An 18,047-nucleotide genomic window follows, 5' to 3' on the forward strand; every position below is an offset into this window, starting at 1 on the left:
CAGTAAGACTGTAATGCCCAGAAGTCAGTACAAAATGACTACATTTTTCTAGTCCAGTGATGTGTTCTTTACAAATGTTGTTTCAAAAGGCTGTAATTTCCTTTATCCTTGAAGCTTACTCTTCCTCATGAAAATTCTTTTCTTTCGTAAAATCCAAGGCAGCAGTTAGGAGCTGAAGGGCTTGGATTTTACCCTACTTCCTAGTCAATAAATTAACTTGCCACAATTTTCCGGATACTGAAGAAGACAGGAGAAATCCTAGGTCAGAGAAAAAGAACTGTATTACTCATGACAGGATCAGCATGAAATTCACATTCACTTCAGTTCTTCTTATCTCCCAAGTCCCTTGACAGAACAGTAGATGGGCCCAGGTAGATGCTCTTCAAAACCTGAAGAATGTCAAGCATAGGAAACATAGATCTCTTATTTTAAAGAGCTGCAAGCAAATCTACTGAACTTTGGCTTGAGGGAGATATTATCTTTACTATATTAGTAGTTAAAAAGAAACAACCTGGAAATGAACAAACTAAAATGTTACGCTCCCTGGCCTGAAGGAGGACACTGTCTCCATCTTTCAGGACTGCTCATCATTCCAACACTTTTAAATGCATTGTTTAGAACAAAGTCTGCTAGTTAGGCTGGCCTTGTCATAAAATGTTCAGAAATATAAACAACAAGGGAGAATTGTTTCCCAGTAGCAACAGATATATAGTCACTCTATAAAAACCAACTAACCAACCAAACAAAACTACTAAGGTAGTAGCTTTACTAAAAAGAGTATGATTATTTGTTTAAAAAATAGAAAAGCTATTTAAAACCACATAAAATTCTATTTCACTGCTTTCCAAGTTCTAGTGAGGATTACCAGGTATTATAGCTTCAAGACAAAGGCACTTCCAGAAAAGAATCTTTGTTTCTTCGTTTTGCTCTAAGAAACAAGGAACCCTAAAGCTGGTATTAAATTTACTTTGATGAAATCTCTAGTTGATGATGTAGGAAGCAACCTTTGTATTAATGAAGCAATTTCTATAGCAAAGAGTTACTAAAGCTGAAAAGTATGCATTATGACACATCCATGTTATATAATATGGCTATTAAAAGACAAGTTTCCAAATGATATGTAATGACAAACATGATCTTAGACTGTAATTTCAATAAAATAGAATACAATTGTTTGTTCCAATTTTGTAATAAATCTTAGTTTGTATCTTCACGCACACATGTAGAAACATACATGAGTGCACACAAAGTTAGGATATACGCCAGTAATTTAAAAGTGGTCGACTCATGCGATAAAAGTAATATTCGTTGTAATGTTTGATAGAATTCACTTGTGTAGCCATTGGATCCTGTACTTTTGGTTTTTGGATGGATTTTAATCACATATTTAATTTTGGTATTTGTGATCAGTCTGTTTATATCTTCAATTTCTTCCTGGTTCAGTCTTCGTCGATTGTACCTTTGTAAGAATCTCTCCATTTCTTATTATTTTCTACATGCTTAAATAATTTCAAAATTTTCTACAAGTGGTACATAAGTTACTTTTATCAACATGAAAGAATAAAATTATTTAAAAATAAAGTTGAAATGAACCACATATTCAGTTCAATCCATTTCTCTTATTTTATGGTTGAAGGAAGTAATATGTAATGGCTTGGCCAAAGTTGCACAGTACATTCAGGCCGTAAATAGATGGGCCGATTCCAGTTCTCCAGCTTTTGCCTCATGGAAAGGACACCCTTGTGTCCTTTCACTGTACTCTGTGGTATCTATATCCTAGGTACCTTTTGTATTTCTCTTGGGAGCTGACTTTTACACATGGCTTGAAATTTGTACATTTTTAACTCTGATAGTAAATCGTGGAAGTGGAAGGAGGCCTGGTGTTGGACTCTGCACTGAATAGCCTGTACATCTCTGGCAGGCAGAGATCAGTACCTGCAAATTCTGAATGGAGCTTCCAAGGCACCTGAGGAGCCCAGGATAGAGAGGACAAAAAGGCAGATTTCAACACTTGCTTCACATGGATAGCAGATGGGAATCTTAAAGGGTGCTGATTCAAGTTGGAAAATTGATAGACTAGAAATAATGGATTTAATTTGGAGTCACATAAAAATCAGTTTAAGGAGCAGCAGGGGGGAAGCTTTTTAAGAAGAGCTGCTTTTAAGAACCACCAGGGAATGGAATAATCCAAAAGGCTGCAGAAACAAATAACAAAAATACTTCGGCTCTTGATCAAATCAGAGATTAACAAATCTGTTCTGAAAGTGATTTAGGGGACATGAATCATTGAAAGCCCTGCTGAAAATAGAAAAAACAAAAACAAAAACAAAATCCCCAAGTAGGGATATGTTGAATCACAAGCTAATCTAAGTCAGTTTTTATAAATTCATAAAATATATGGATGACAAGTTATTGCCCTAAAAACATTTTTTGGGGAGTTCGTGCTGTGGCTCAGCAGAGATGAATCTGACTAGTACCCATGAGGATGCAGATTCCATCTCTGCCCTCACTCTGGGTTAAGGATCTGGCGTTGCTGTGAGCTCTGGTGTAGGTCATAGATGAGACTTGGATCTGGTGTCTCTGTGGCTGTGGTGTAGGCCAGAGGCTATAGCTCCCATTCGACCCCCCTAGTTTGGGAACCTCCATATGCTGTAGGTGTGGCCCTAAAGACAAAAACAAAAAACATTTTTTGTTTTTAAAATTATTAGCATATAAAAAAAATAAAATTATTAGCATATAATTGTTCAAACATAAAGAAAATAGTGTAAGGAATAATGTAGTGAATTGAAAAATTTTATATCTACCAACAGATTTAAACTTAAATATTTTAAAATAAATTCTAGATATAAAATTCTAGCTTTAAAAATATAAATGTAAATTTTAGATTTTAAAACATAAATATGTTGACATATTTACTTGCTTAGTGTTTGTTATTCCCAACCATTTGCAGTTTGTTTCATACATCTTGACACTTCATGTCTGTATCATGCATCACTTAAAAATAAGCACAGCCAAGCAATTTCAAAGCAATAAATAAATAAATCCTTTTTTCCCCTCTTTATGGCCACATCTGAGCATTAAAACCATCCCTTTGGAGTTTCCGTTGTAGCTGAGCAGGTTACAAACCCCATGAGGATGTGGGTTTGATCGCTAGCTTCACTCAGTAGGTAAAGGATCCTGTGTTGCCGTGACCTGTGGTGTAGGTTGCAGACATGGCTTGAATCCTGTGTTGTGGCTGTGGTGTATGCCTGCAATTAGACCCCTAGCCTAGGAACTTCCATATGTTGTGAGTATGGCCCTAAATAGCAAAAACAGATAGACAAAATCCATACGTTTTATTTTGCTAGTTTTCTTTTACTGTTGGTTTGGTCAGCCCACAATTAATATAGCCATTTGGTTACACTACACTAGAGGAAAACATGTTACAGTTTCTCTGTTCTGCAGTATGTACTGGAGTACTCTGCAGATTATAAATTCTGTAAATAAATTATCCACCAGAATGTCCAAAGATCTCTAGGTCTGAAAGGCATATAAGTCCATATTGATACAGTGATCTGCCATGGCTATTGAATGTAACTTTACTATGAGCTTTGTAACATGACTCTCATTTTTTTCATATTGTGTATGTGAAAAATACAGATTACTGCCATCACTCTGGAAGATGATGCAACTTTGCAAGTTTTGTTTATAATGAAAAGTTCCATCACATTATCATTGTTTTCTTCTAGCCGCTGTGAGTGACATAATACGTCTTTGCTTTTCACATTTTGTAATCTGGTTTCCTAGTTGAACTTCTTAACCATCTTCCCTACTTTGAAGGGTGCTTGTTAATGACCTTCTGGAACAGGTGCCGGAGCCAACTACCATTGACTAGCTTGAAGTTTGCTGGGGCAGGGGTTCAACAGATTGCATGGACTTCAGAGGCTGCAGAGGTGCCCTACAGGGCCACAGCCTCCCTTATTTTCCCTCATTCCGTGTTTCCTTCCTTCCTTCTTTCATTCTTCCTTTCTCTTTTCTCTTACATTTTATTTTAAAAAGTCAAAGCTACAAGAAAACCAAAAGAACGTTATAATGAATGACCACATGGCCCCCAAAATGTTGCTAAGTGTTTATAATTTGCCACCCTTTGTTTTGACACACATTTTCATAGAAATCTATGTGTACTATTCTTTGAAAGTTTAGTTCAGACATGCTGGACCTTCCTGGATCAAACACTTAATAATCCATTCTGACTCCATTCTGACTATATAGTGCTTATCTGGCTACATATTTCAAAGAAATAATTGCACAGGAATAATTTTGAGAGAAATTGTCTTGATTTTATTGAAAAACAATTTTCTTGAATTTCTCATAAGACAGACTTTTTGTCTACATTTTATTAAATCTGTAGTTAACAAAATAGTTAATGTACAAAACAACCAGTATTGCACACCTCAGAGAAGAAGTATAACATGCACTGAAGCATAAGATATTACATACATACAATTGATACCATTCATTTTTAGTATGTTCTTTTGAAATACATTTTAGGGAGTTCCCATCGTGGCGCAGTGGTTAACAAATCCGACTAGGAACCATGAGGTTGCGGGTTCAGTCCCTGCCCTTGCTCAGTGGGTTAAGGATCTAGCATTCCCGTGAGCTGTGGTGTGGGTTGCAGACGTGGCTTGGATCCCGCGTTGCTGTGGCTCTGGCGTAGGCTGGTGGCTACAGCTCTGATTCAACCCCTAGCCTGGGAACCTCCATATGCCGCGGGAGCGGCCCAAGAAATAGCAAAAAGACAAAAAAAAAAAAAAAAAAAAACATTTTAATGGTAATTTATAGTCTGGCCTTTGCCCAGACTCACATCTTGGGCCAGCTCATCATGCAGGTCAGCTAATTATTAGGCTCTGACTTAGCAAATTCTAAGAGCTTCAGAATATTCACTGATCTTACCTCTCACTCTTTGTGTTCATTGATCCTAATATAGAGGTCTGGTCTCTAGGACCTTTGAGTGTCTTGGAATTAGACTAGCACATCAATTTCCCCTCAGCCTTTCTTTCGCGGGCTGCACGTGAAAATGTAGTTGATCTCTGAGGCTGCATGTCTGTCTTTAAAAGGAACAAAACATATAGGTCACTTTAAAAAATATAAAGGGCAACTTCCCTCTTATACTAATGGACAAAAAGAAAAAAATGAGGGATGGAAGGGTTGGAATACAAGAAAGAGTGGATCTGGAGAATATACTTAAAAAAAGCTGGACATGCTACAGACTCAGGTTAAAATAAATAAAACAATTTAAAGCCTAAAGAAGAAAGGGTAGGAAGAAGACAAGGAGGTAGAAGAAGACAATAGACATTCTCCTCCAGGCAGTAGCTGAGGGGCTGAGATCCATGAAAAATGGACAGTGATTAAGGAAGAGGGGTAAAACAGTTTAATTTACATTTGGCATCCAAATCATTGTTCTAAAATGGAAAATGCTCATCCACAGCTTTATTTCTGTCAGAGACTGATGTGGACAGATCAGAGTAACTGAGAATAATGAGAGTGTTCATCAAACTTAGAAGTATCTGTACCCACGAAATAGAAGTGAGTTTGTTGTGGTACAGCAGAAATTGACCAAACATTGCAAATCAACTATACTAAAAACTTTTTTTTAAAAAAGGAAGGGAGTTTGTCGGAGTTCCCATCATGGCACAGTGGAAACAAATCTGACTAGGAACCGTGAGTTGCAGATTCCATCCCTGGCCTCGATCAGTGGGTTGAGGATCCGGTGTTGCCGTGAGCTGTGGTGTAGGTTGCAGATGCAGCTTGGATCTGGCCTTGCTGTGGCTCTGGTGTAGGCTGGCAGCTATAACTCTGATTAGACCCCTAGCCTGGGAAACTCCACATGCTGTGGGTGTGGCCCTAAAAAGACAAAAGACAAAAAAAAAAAAAAAAAAAAAAAAGAAGTGAGTTGTATTAGGAATTTATTTTGTAAAAACTTGATTGGATTTACCCAGTATTTTATAACTTCTGCTCTTCTGCTGCCTCTTGTACTTACTAGTGTCAAAGGAGTTGAGAGTTAGAAATCACAAGAACCAAACTGGATTGATTTGCCTTTGTCTCTGATTTTTTATTTTCATTTTTGACTGTGCCTTTTGCAGATGAAAGTTCCCAGGCCAGGGACTGACCCTGCACCACATCTGTAACCAGAGCCTCAGCTGGATCCTTAACCTGCTGAGCTGCAAGGGAAGATTTACTTGTAAACTATTTTGGCTTGTGCCAATCTTATCATTCCCATAATCTTGTTTTTTGCCTGTGGACATTAAGGAAGCTCCTTGAGAACAGGAATTTAATGGTATATATCTTTTCCTATCTTTGCATTATATCCAGAATATTTCCTCAATAAATCCTTTCTGAAAGAATAAATTACAATAAAAAATTAAGGGGAAAGGTATTTTCCAGATCCATATAAAGCTGAGAAACACTGGAGCACAGACATTTGGTGAACCTCTTGTGGTCTATAAGAAATATTTTTGACTCATTAGTTTGGCCTCTACAATCTCTACAAATGAAGTTTTAGCATTCTTCACCCCACCATTCACCTCGTATCCTCAAATACTATACTATTTCTCATCCTGTGATATGTCACCGAATTTCTTTCTTCTCTGACATTCCCTCTGGAATATTTTAGCACCAGGATTTTGCTGCCACCCCAAATCCTACTTACCTGTTAAGCACTCCCCCATGTCCATTCCTTTTAAGGCCCTTCCTTGACACGCCAGCATTAACATTCGTCTCTCCCTCATAATGTATAATCATATGTCTACAGCTCTTTGGGTACTTATAGTATAAATAAGTTAGCTATTAACTAACCTGGTGCATAAAGGATACCAGTCAGTCTTTGTGTTTTATTCTTGTTTTTACCTTATCTTGATGTTTTCATGCCAGGCACATGACAGAAACACCAGTCAAGGCCATTAGGTCTGCTTCTGTTTCATTTCCCCCACTGCAAGCATCTTCAGCAGTTCCTATAGGAAAGAGGAGAGCGATGACTGCTTGAGAAGAGGAACAAACGTATCTCCTTTAAATCATTCACTTGTGGTTTTGATCTTGCAGGGGCAATGCAGTACTTCTCCAAAATCACCCTTTATTATCGTCAACAGGAGGACTTTTGTTATTGAATGTGCTGCAATTGTCATACAGCCTGGAGAGCCAGTCCCTTATGGTTCAAGATCAGTTTAGTTTAGGAAGTTCCTGTGTGGCTCAGGGGTAGCAAGCCCAACTAGTATCCACGAGGATGCAGGTTCGATCCCTGGCTTCGTTCTGTGGGTAATGGATTGGGTGTTGCCATGAGTTGTGGTGTAGGTAGCAGATGTGGCTTGGATCTAGCATTGCTGTGGCTATGGCTGTGGCTGGCAGCTGTAGCTCTGATTTGACCCCTAGCCAGGGAACTTCCATATGCCACAGATGCAGCCCAAAAAAGCAAAAAAGAAAAAAAGATCAGTTTAGTTTAAATATCAAACTTTATAGAATGGCACAAAGGAACTTAACTTCCTGAAACAGAATTGTGACAAGACTTAACCGATCTTGCAAGTATTATTTACTTTCAAAAATACGGATATTTTTATTTGAACTCTAGTATTACTTTGGTTATTCCTATTGATATTTGCCTTTTGACTGTTAGTTCCTATTTGTATATGCTTATATAAAATACATGTAAATTAATATATTTTATATTGACAAATATACGTAAGTATTGAAAGATATTTAACGTGCCCTTTCAACTCAAATTTTGCTATTTGCACTGCCCATGTGGAAGAACAAATTAAGATCAGAAGTTATGTTTGCATTCTAACTTAGATTTAAGTGATTTAAGCCTGTTTCATAAACACTTTGATAGCCCAGTGAATTTTTTTCCTACTCTACAGACTTTTAATAATGTTTTATTGGATTTTTTTAACCTCTCATTTCTCAAGATTTGGGCTTATTCTTTTTTTTTTTTTTTTTTTGGCTGTGAATACAGCATACAGAAGATCTTGGGCCAGGGATTGAAGCCACACCATAGCAGTGACCCCTATGTCACTACAGTGACAATGCCAGATCCTTAACATGCTGTGCCACAAGGGAACTCCTTGGGCTCACTCTTGAAAATGCTGATGCAAAATAAATTAACCTTGGAGCTTCAGACTTGGCACCAAAAAGTTGATCAAGTGGTTTATCGGGACTGTACCCATCTCTGTGACAAGATGGATTGATAATTTATTTCCTTGCTCCTGGGACCCTGATTTTATTGAATTTTTTCCAAATAGAGAATTTATTTGTAAGTTAAAGATGTAAATCTTTGCTCTTTGTTGTTTTTAAGAGAAAGCTATGGGGATACTAAGTAATAACATTTCTCTTTGGAAGTGAAAACTAAGATGATTTATCTATGGAAGAGATTGTCATTATAACAACATTTTATTTTCATTATTTACTTGAATTCTTTTTGTGTGATATATATAGAGCAAAAACAAAACCAGAAACAAACAAAAAATGTGGACTTAATACCATATGAGAAGAGTCTTCATCTATTACTGCTGGATTTTATGCACTTCCCTTCATAGCACCATATCCTCTCATTTGTTTGTCTTATGGTGCTCTAGGACATACAGGAGAAAACAAGAATTTTACAATTCCATTTGCAATGAGTACATGAGGGCTTTTGATTTATATATTTTGTTGTCTTGTGTCTTTCCACATCTGGTAGAAACTCCCCTGGCTTATAAATGGGAGGGTGATTAGACAATTTCCAAAGGAAATTTATTTTATAGTTTTGGAGGTGCAAAATCTTAAAATCCATAAAGCATATTTCAGAGGGCCAAATCCAGGAGAATAATCCTCCATGATGAAATGTACCAGTTTCGAGGAATTTATACCACCTTCATCTTCCCTTGACATCGTCTAAGACACAATCCTGAGATCACCATCCTAGACTTAGAAGATTGTTTATTATTTACTCTTCTATTTCATTTTTCTAATGAAAGACTAAGGCCAAGAGAAGTAAATTGATTTTCCAAAAATTAGAGGCTGATTTAGAAATAGGAATAGACTTCAGTTTTCCTGTGACTGAATATTTTCCAAACATTGTTCTAGTTCACAGCCTACTTCTTGGAGGGTATAGCCTAGATCTCATCTCTCTGGTCACTTCCTTCTGTTCACATCTTCAACATCTAAGGGTAGAAAGGCAGTGTATACAGAGTATAAAAACATGGAATCCATCCAGATGCCTGGATTTGAATATTTGTTTTGTGAATTACTTAATATAAATTTCCTTTATGTAAAGCAGAGATATTAGAGTTCTCCAGAACAACAAACAATAGGGTATCTCTATGTTACTATTTACATGTTTCTCTCTGTCTCTCCACCTCCCTCTGACTCTGTCTTTCTCTCTCAGTCTCCAGAAAGAGATTTATTATAAAGAACTTGCACACATGATTATGGGGGCTGAGGAGCCCTATGACCTGCTGTCTATAAGTTGCAGACCCAGGAAAGTGAGTGGTTTTCTTTGAAGGCTTGCAAGCTGGAGACTGATGGTGTAGATTTTAGTCTGAGTGTGAATATCTGGGAACCAGGAGCACCAAGGGAAGGAGAAGACCTATGTGTCAGCTCAACCAGTTGGGCAGAGAATAAATTCAACATTCTTCTGCCATTTTGTTCCATTCAGGCCCTACATGGATTGGATGATGCTCATGAATGTCCAGGAGGACTGTGTGCTTAACTCGGTTCATCAATTCAAATTCTAATCTCTTCCAGAAACACCTTCACAGACATACAGAAATAGTGTTTAAGTAGATATCTGGGCACTGTGTGGTCTAGCCAAGTTGATACATAATATTAACCATCACTAAGATGGGAATAATTTTAACTACCTCATAGTATTTTCATGTAGTAAAAGAATTATTATATAAAAAATGTTAATGGAACCTGGCACGTATAACACAATAAACACCTATTGTATACCTATTATAGTACCTATTAATATTAGGAATATATGAACCAATTTGAAGATCCACTTATGCCATTTTAGGGGATATTTTACTCAGGGTATTTACCACCTAGCTCACCTAGACCAGATTCTACTTAGTGCGGTCACTCTTTGCGTATTTATTTCAAAACTTGCTTCTGTTTTTAGTTTTCCCTTCATATATGAACTTTCTGAGGTAACTTTCAAAATCATGCAGAAAACAGGCTTTATTATTAATTTCTAGAGCCTGATTTATGTAGTATCCTCTAGGGATAATTCTTTTGAGATTCTGAACATTGGGTGTATGTTGATAATTTCAGCTTTTCAATACATTTCTAAAAATTTAATCCAAAAGCAAAATAGTGAAAAGCATTTCTTCTGCTGCTGTGTTGTTACAATTTGGAAGACTGCAAATTTCCTTATTACTGGTAGATGGCAGCCCTGTGCTTCTGGTAAGAAAGAATAAGGACTGAGTTACAGTCAACAATTTCCTTGATTCTGCACTTTATTCAATGAGTAGATCACTGTCACAAAAAGCCAAAATACAGAACTTTTTAGATAGCTTGACAAAATTTCATTGTTGAAATAGATAATAATGAAAGGAAGAGACAGCCTACGCTAGGCCAGTCTTCACACAAAAAAATTGCAGAATGGAGATTTAGAATCAGAAGGCATGAGCTTACATCCTGTATCCTCTGTCTAATAGGTACAAGTCTTCAAAGAGAGGTCACCTGAGCTTAAAATTTACATGATTTGTAAAATGGATATAAGAAATTTTTTTGTTTGTTTGTTTTTGTCTTTTCTAGGGCCGCACCCACAGCACATAGAGATTCCCAGGCTAGGCTTCAATCAGAGCTGTAGCTGCCAGCCTACAACACAGCCACAGCAATGTGGGATCTGAGCCGCGTTTGTGACCTACACCACAGCTCATGGCAACACTGGATCCTTAACCCACTGAGCAAGGCCAGGGATCAAACCTGCAACCTCATGGTTCCTAGTCGGATTCGTTAACCACTGAGCCATGATGGGAACTCCAGAACTTTTTTTTTTTTTTTAATAAGCTTGTTTATAGGATCAACTTAGTGATGGCTGGAAAGTATTGCTTTTAAGCTTTTTCACCATGGGCTTTCTTTTGAACAGAAAATTAATTCTTACCTGTCAGATTAGAAATGTGGTCCCAAATACAAGATAAAGGGAAAATTTCAGTGAAGCCATCCTATGTGGTTTTAAACATGAATCTCTTCTACTCCAGAGTGTGATCATTTCTGTGTGCATATAAAAGTAAAGATTTAATGACTTACCATTATGTAAATTTCTGAATTTTTTTACTAATATATAAAATCCTGAGTTCTACATCTTGTTCATAATAGACATTCAAAAATTAGATTTTTTATTATTATTAATATGCAAGAGCTAGAAACTTTGTAAGGTTGATAGTGTTTCATCTTCATAGTACCTTCTGAAGTTGTATCAGATCTTTAATTCACCTTTGAGAAAAACAGTCTTAGCAACAATAAAGAATTTGCTTAGGGTCACGTAACATGTAAATGGAAGACCCAGAAGCTGAACTCAAGTCTTACTTCTGTGGCCAAATTGATTGTAATTAAAGAAAAATATTTAATATTTTATTTATATTTCTGAGATTGCAGTGGTTAACATGTCAGTTGGATAGACTGCCTTTTCTGGCCAACTATAAACCATGCTGCATATAGAAATTTAAGTAAATAAGACTCTCTACAGTCATATCATTACCACTGAATGATGTTGAATAGAAGTTTTCTATTGGCTGATTTCTAAAACCATAAGACAACAGGCAGTGAGTACTTTCATCTTTTAAACAGAGCTGCTTGGTGCCCTTTATTAGGAGATACCAAGCCATTCTTTTGAGCTTTGCCACCAATGCTCTTTCAGTCCATAAGCAGAGAGCAAAAATGGGTGAGCCCTGGAAGAGTGGCTCAAAATACTAGAGAGAAAGATCTTAGGCTGTTGTGCTTCTTTTGCAAGCAAGTAGGATGGTTCATGGAGATCAGCACTGCTTGTCCAAGAGACTGAAAACACATTCTCAGGGTGGATGCTTTGCTGAGATGTAGAAACTCAGGGGAATTCAGTCAAAGTCCTTTGAAGAATTTCACAGATGCTGGAAGCACACAGGGATGTGCAATTGTAGGGTATACCCAAATACACAGACTGGTGTCAGTTTATTGTCTGAAGAGGTTTTGTTTGTTTTGTTTTATGGCTGCATCCATGGCATATGGAAGTTCCCAAGCCAGGGATTCAGTCCCAGCCACAGCTGAGGCAACGACAGATACTATAACCCACTGCCCCAGCCCACCTAGATCCAACTCCCACCTCAGCAGCCACCCAAGCCCCTGAAGTCAAATTCTTAACTCCTTTGCCACAGTGAAGACTCCTATTTCCTGAAGAGTTTTGAAGGTGGACGCTAGCTGGAGTAGGTTGAGCAAACTACATGGAACATATATATTCTAAAAGTAACTATTTTCATTGAATTCAAGATTGAAAGCTGTAGATTTAAAAAAAATTCAGAGCAAGACGGAGATATCTTCAGATGAAGATAATTTATGTTCAGATTATTCTGGTCACCATATGGAGATGAGACTATCACATGGAATAAAAACAGAGATAGCTTCAGGAGATTGTTGCAATGAATGATATGGTTTAATCTAGGGTGTAGCAACTAAAATTTGCATTTCCCCTTCTTCCTATGTTTTAACTTTCTTTTAGGAATGAGATGAAAATAATCACACACTCTGGATAAAAATTGTGCCTACAAAGTATGAGTAATCAACAGATCTAATAGAGTCAGGACGGGAAAATGGTCTATCAACTCTTATTCCTATTGGGTGAAGTGCTTTTAATTTGTGTGACCTTGATAACGTACATAACTTCCTCACTTTCTAGCAACAGAAGCCTAGGCATTTGCCATATTCTTGGCATTCCATGATTGCAAGGAGGACAGGAAGAGACTTATGGTTGTTGTGAGCAGGCTAGTGATTTGTCCTTGTTTCCCCTCCCACTTTGAACACAAAATCATCAAATATTTGTTCAACTTTTCTTAAGGTACAGGATGAGAACTGTTTATTGAATAGAGGTTGAAGATGTTTTTGGTGATAGTACTCTACCTTTTCTCTGTAATTAAGGGAAATGAAAGCCATATCATTTCAGTAAAACCTTTTTTTTTTTTAGAAGGGAGTTTTGCTGACTCGGGTTGTTTTGCTGGAAGGTCTCTTATTGGTCTTACCTTCCATTTCAAGTTCTTACCAAAGTATTCTTTCCAGGCATACATTTTACTCTATTCTTGTACCCCTCTTTTTGTAATTTGAGTTACTCGTGATGTTTTCAAGCCCCTTATATGTTAGTGCTCAGAGAACTTGTCTGATTGATTTACCTTTTAACTAGCTTTTCTAATACTGTGCTGGTTTTTTGGCTACATGCTTAATATTTTTGCATTTATGAGAGTTGAACCTTGTCTTTTTGATCACTTTGAACAATTGGTAAATACAGACTATAATAATCCAAGTGTTGAATGAGGTAATGGCCCTTAAAAAGTCAGTCCTTCTGGCATTTTCAAGGACCATGAAAAAGTAAGAAATAGCTCCATTATATTTAATTTGAGTATATTTAATCATCAAGTAAGGGGAATTTTCCAAATGGAACCAAGATTTCAAGCAAATACTGCACAAAGTCCATCAAAAGATCAGGAAGTATTGCCACTCCTCCTGGAGGCAATAGTTTTGATAAAGAAATCCTGTTCTTTGGTGTTGATTATGGCTTATTCATAGGATTCCGGTGGTGCTATTCAGGTGGATGAATTCAGGTGGATAAATTAGATAACGGAAAACAATTCCAAGTGAACCCACCCCCCATCACTGTCTTCATTTGAGATCTGTGCCCATTTCAAACTATACAGGCACTAAAGATGCCATGGAGGGTCTTGCAAATTAGCCACTATAATATGATCAGAAGGAGGAAAGTAGAGAGATCATTAATCTTTGAATTTGTCTCCAGTTCACCTCTGCAGGAGGTGAGAGCTCATACAGGAAGCAGGAAGTCCAGGAAACCTCACATATAGATTCGCTAATGCAGAAACTGATGGGAAGAAGGAATGTCACATCATTCATCACTGACTGTCTGGATATTACCAGATTTTACGGTGGAGGAAGCTATATTCTTCCTTTAACACACTGAGCCTTTAAACAGAAGGAAAAATAGCATTGCCCTCTTTTACTCCCTGGGTGAAATAATTCACATTGTATTTCTAGGAAGAGAAATAGAATAGTTGCCAACATGACTTCATAGTCAGATGAATCACACTATGCTCCTGACTTATTTATGTATTGCATGAAAAATGTGCTTAATTTTACTGAAATTCATTTTTCTCATCTGCAAAATAAGGATAATAATATATAACCACATTGTTATTTTGAGGCCTGGTGAGATAATATTTATAAGTTGCTCAGCACAATGAATGAATGCTATTCTTTTACAGTCATTTTTAGGCTGATCCATCAGCCATTGCAGGAAAATTCTGTTTCTCTCTTTGCTAGTCAAGAACCCCTGGAATCACAAAATTCAAGAATTAGAAAGTGAATATCTTGGACATGTCGTATTTTGTTACAATTATGCCTTAGTCTGTCAGCAGTTATCAACCCCTGGTACACACTAGAATCACTTGAGGAGGTCTTAGAAGAAACCGAAGCCAGTCCATTCTGATCAATTGAACCATGATCTTAGGTGATTCTTTGTGTAACAGTGCTTAAGAATCGTTGCTTAAACTCACCAGGACTCCTTTATGAGCAGCATCTGAAGACTTTCTGTATTGCAACAGAAGCACTTTTCATGTGAAGAGATCACTCTCAGCAGGGTTATAAGTGTAGGCTGAACAGTTAAATTTTCAGATGTTAAATATTTATTCTGAAGAACAAATGAGAGGATTTTTTCTGTGGCTTCTGTACTGATACTGTAATAGTAAATCCTAGTAGTCATCCTTTTTCACTTTTTGTTTTTAGAAATTTTAATGAGCACATCCACTTTGGTGTCAAAATTTGGCCAGTGAAATAGACAAACATGAAAGTGCAATCTTGTAGGTTACAGTAAAGATATGCTCAGGTTGTAACACAAGGAAGAAGTGTTTATATCCAATGGAGAAGGCTTTTTGAATGATACTGTACTGAAGTTCATTTATTCATTTATTTATTCAAAAAAAGGTTGTGGTTCTGATAGGAAAACTACCAAGAGGGAGAGAAATTGGTCCTTGACATCATGGGATCCATAATTTAGAAATGTTGACAGATGTATAGAGTTGGTTAAAAAACAAAAATAATTCTGGGCATAAAGATCAGCAAATTACAAATATAAAGGGTTTGGGGGAGAAGTAGTAAAAATGAAGAAAGCAAATGTGAAATGGGGATTAGCTTTTTTGCTGTCCCTGCATTTTGAACTTGATCCTAATGGACTGCTTCCATGAGCCATCAAGGTTCTGTTCACAGATCTTTATGCAGGAATGAGATAGGGAGAACTTAAGGGGCTATGCACTAATTCAGGTGAGGTCTGATGAATGCATGCGCTAAGGCAGTGACAGTAAGTTTGGGAATGATGAAGGTTGATTTAGGTGTATTTGGAAGTTGAAATAAGAAGGACTTGATAAATGCCTCAAACTCATGTGTGGAGTGGGAGAATAGATAGCTTCAGGTTTGTATTTGAGACTTGAGAGTAAGTAGTGTTTACCAGCAATGGCAACAAAGAATCCCAAATTGGGAGCTAGACTGAGAGAAACTGATCAATTGAGTGTGAAATGCTTGGGGAGAAATAACACGGTGATATCATTCGACATTGTTTTTTGTGATGAAAGAGAGGTGTGTGGTCAGTTAAGTGATACATATTTCTTAAAATGATCCCTCTTTGTTAGATATACAAATGCTACTTGGAACTATTCACAGATTCCATTAAAATAGTGTCCTCTATTCTACATGCAAGGACCAGACAAAGTTATTCTAAGAAGTTTCATTTAGATACAAACCGTGTAGTATATGTGCCAAATATTACATATGTAAATTGTACATGGAAATGGAGAAATCTTGAGAAATCTTAAATTTTATGCATCAATTTCTAATCAGAACCAAAATGGACTTTCTTGTTGCTTCACATGAAATCTTGACCAGGCTACCACTTTATTCTTGATTTGAAGTCTTTCTGGAATGGGAATGAACTTCAGTCCCTTCCAAGTACCATGCTGGTTTTACCCGTATCTCTTCGGGTTCTCTTATCATCAGCACAAACTCAATGTTGTGTGTTGTTGAAACAAGAAAAAGACCTTCTGAGAGTTATACTAGGGCCCCGTCATTTCTCACTGGAATAGCTGATGACCTGATAGTCCTGTTTTTTAACTATTCTAGATAGCAAATTTTAATGAAAATATATTATATATGTATATATGTGTGTGTGTATACATATATATATATACATATATATATATATTACAGTGATATAAGTACCAACAGAAGAATTAAACCTGACTAGCACTACTTGTTATGACAGACTAAATGAATACATTCACATTTTACCCTGGTCACTTTTCCATTAGGGTAATTACAGGGAGAGTTATTCTGCTTTGCTTTAAAAAATATTGAACTGTTCATTGTAGTATGTATAGTCCTACAATGATCATGCATATGAGTGTGTTTATGTACCAATATGTAGTTGAAATTGTGGTATTGATTCCACATTGATATCATCTAGTTATTACGTATTATACATAATTTATCTAATAAATTCTGAGATAGTATCTACAATAATATGACAGCATCTTTCTATACATAATTGCTGATGAATTAAAAAGTAGACAACATGGACAACCCTTATGATTAATTATTTAACTTGGTAGTGAGAACACCAGGATTTCAATAAGAATTCACTAAAAATTCTTTTGAAATGGAAAATTCTTTCTAGAGGTGATGTGGAAGGGGAAATATATGAGAAAAATAAACTCAGAAATTTCACTGAGATAAGTGATACTGCATGATATTTTTCCTTGAACTTTTAGTAAAAAGTAGTCTTATTAAAAATATGGATAGGAGTTCCCGTCGTGGCTCAGTGGTTAACGAATCTGACTAGGAACCATGAGGTTGCAAGTTCGATGCCTGCCCTTGCTCAGTGGGTTAAGCATCCGGCGTTGCCTTAAGCTGAGGTGTAGGTTGGAGATGCGGCTGGGATCCCACGTTGCTGTGGCTCTGGCATAGGCTGGTGGCTACAGCTCCGATTTGACCTCTCGGCTGGGAACCTCCATATGCTGTGGGAGCGGCCCTAGAAAAGGCAAAAAGACAAAAAATAAAAATAAAAAATAAAAATGTGGACACCTTGTGCATTCTCTAGTCAAGAGTAATTCATGCATAAGTAGTACCAGTAGATAACAAATTTTGTGTTTTTCTTTTTTGTTGTTGCTTTTAAAGATTCAGTGTTCAGGAGTTCCCATCATGGCTCAGTGGTTAACGAATTCAACTAGGAACCATGAGGTTGCAGGTTTGATCCCTGGCCTTGCTCAGTGGGTTAAGGATCGATCCAGCATTGCCATGAGCTGTGGTGTGGATTGCAGATGCGGCTTGGATCCTGAGTTGCTGTGGCTCTGGTGTAGGCCAGTGGCTACAGCTCCGATTCGACCCCTAGCCTGGGAAACTCCATATGCCATGGGAGCTGCCCCAGAAATGGCAAAAAGACAAAAAAAAAAAAGAAGATTCAGTGTTCATATATGAGATTCATAGAAAAACAAAAGGCAGTGTGAAAAAGGCCTGGTGCCAGCCTAGAAGGATCCCACAAAATATAAATATTTATATTGATAAATTAACGTTCATGGTCTGGTCTGTAGAAACCTGATTTTGCTGGTGTACTGAGAGTGCCTGCAAGTGGGTGCAAAAATAGTAGGCACTGTCAACTAAAAGGGCGTAAGGAATTTTCAGCTTTTATAACCTGTCCTCTTAACCTCAGGCCCATAAAGGGAATTTAGGAGGACTATAACCTCTCTGAAACAGTGCATATTTCTGAAGAGATAGTCAAATTCTCAAATGGGTCT

At 37.1% G+C, this 18,047-nt stretch overlaps 1 long non-coding RNA gene across 1 annotated transcript in view; it reads left to right on the top strand.

Moving 5' to 3' along the window:
- LOC110255421 overlaps positions 1-18,047 on the top strand; it is a 498,014-nt gene that overhangs the window by 474,040 nt on the left and 5,927 nt on the right. The gene's annotated exons all lie outside the window — the stretch shown is intronic.

This window comes from Sus scrofa, chromosome 9, assembly GCF_000003025.6.
Source record: "Sus scrofa isolate TJ Tabasco breed Duroc chromosome 9, Sscrofa11.1, whole genome shotgun sequence".
In the NCBI taxonomy this organism is placed as follows: domain Eukaryota; kingdom Metazoa; phylum Chordata; class Mammalia; order Artiodactyla; family Suidae; genus Sus; species Sus scrofa.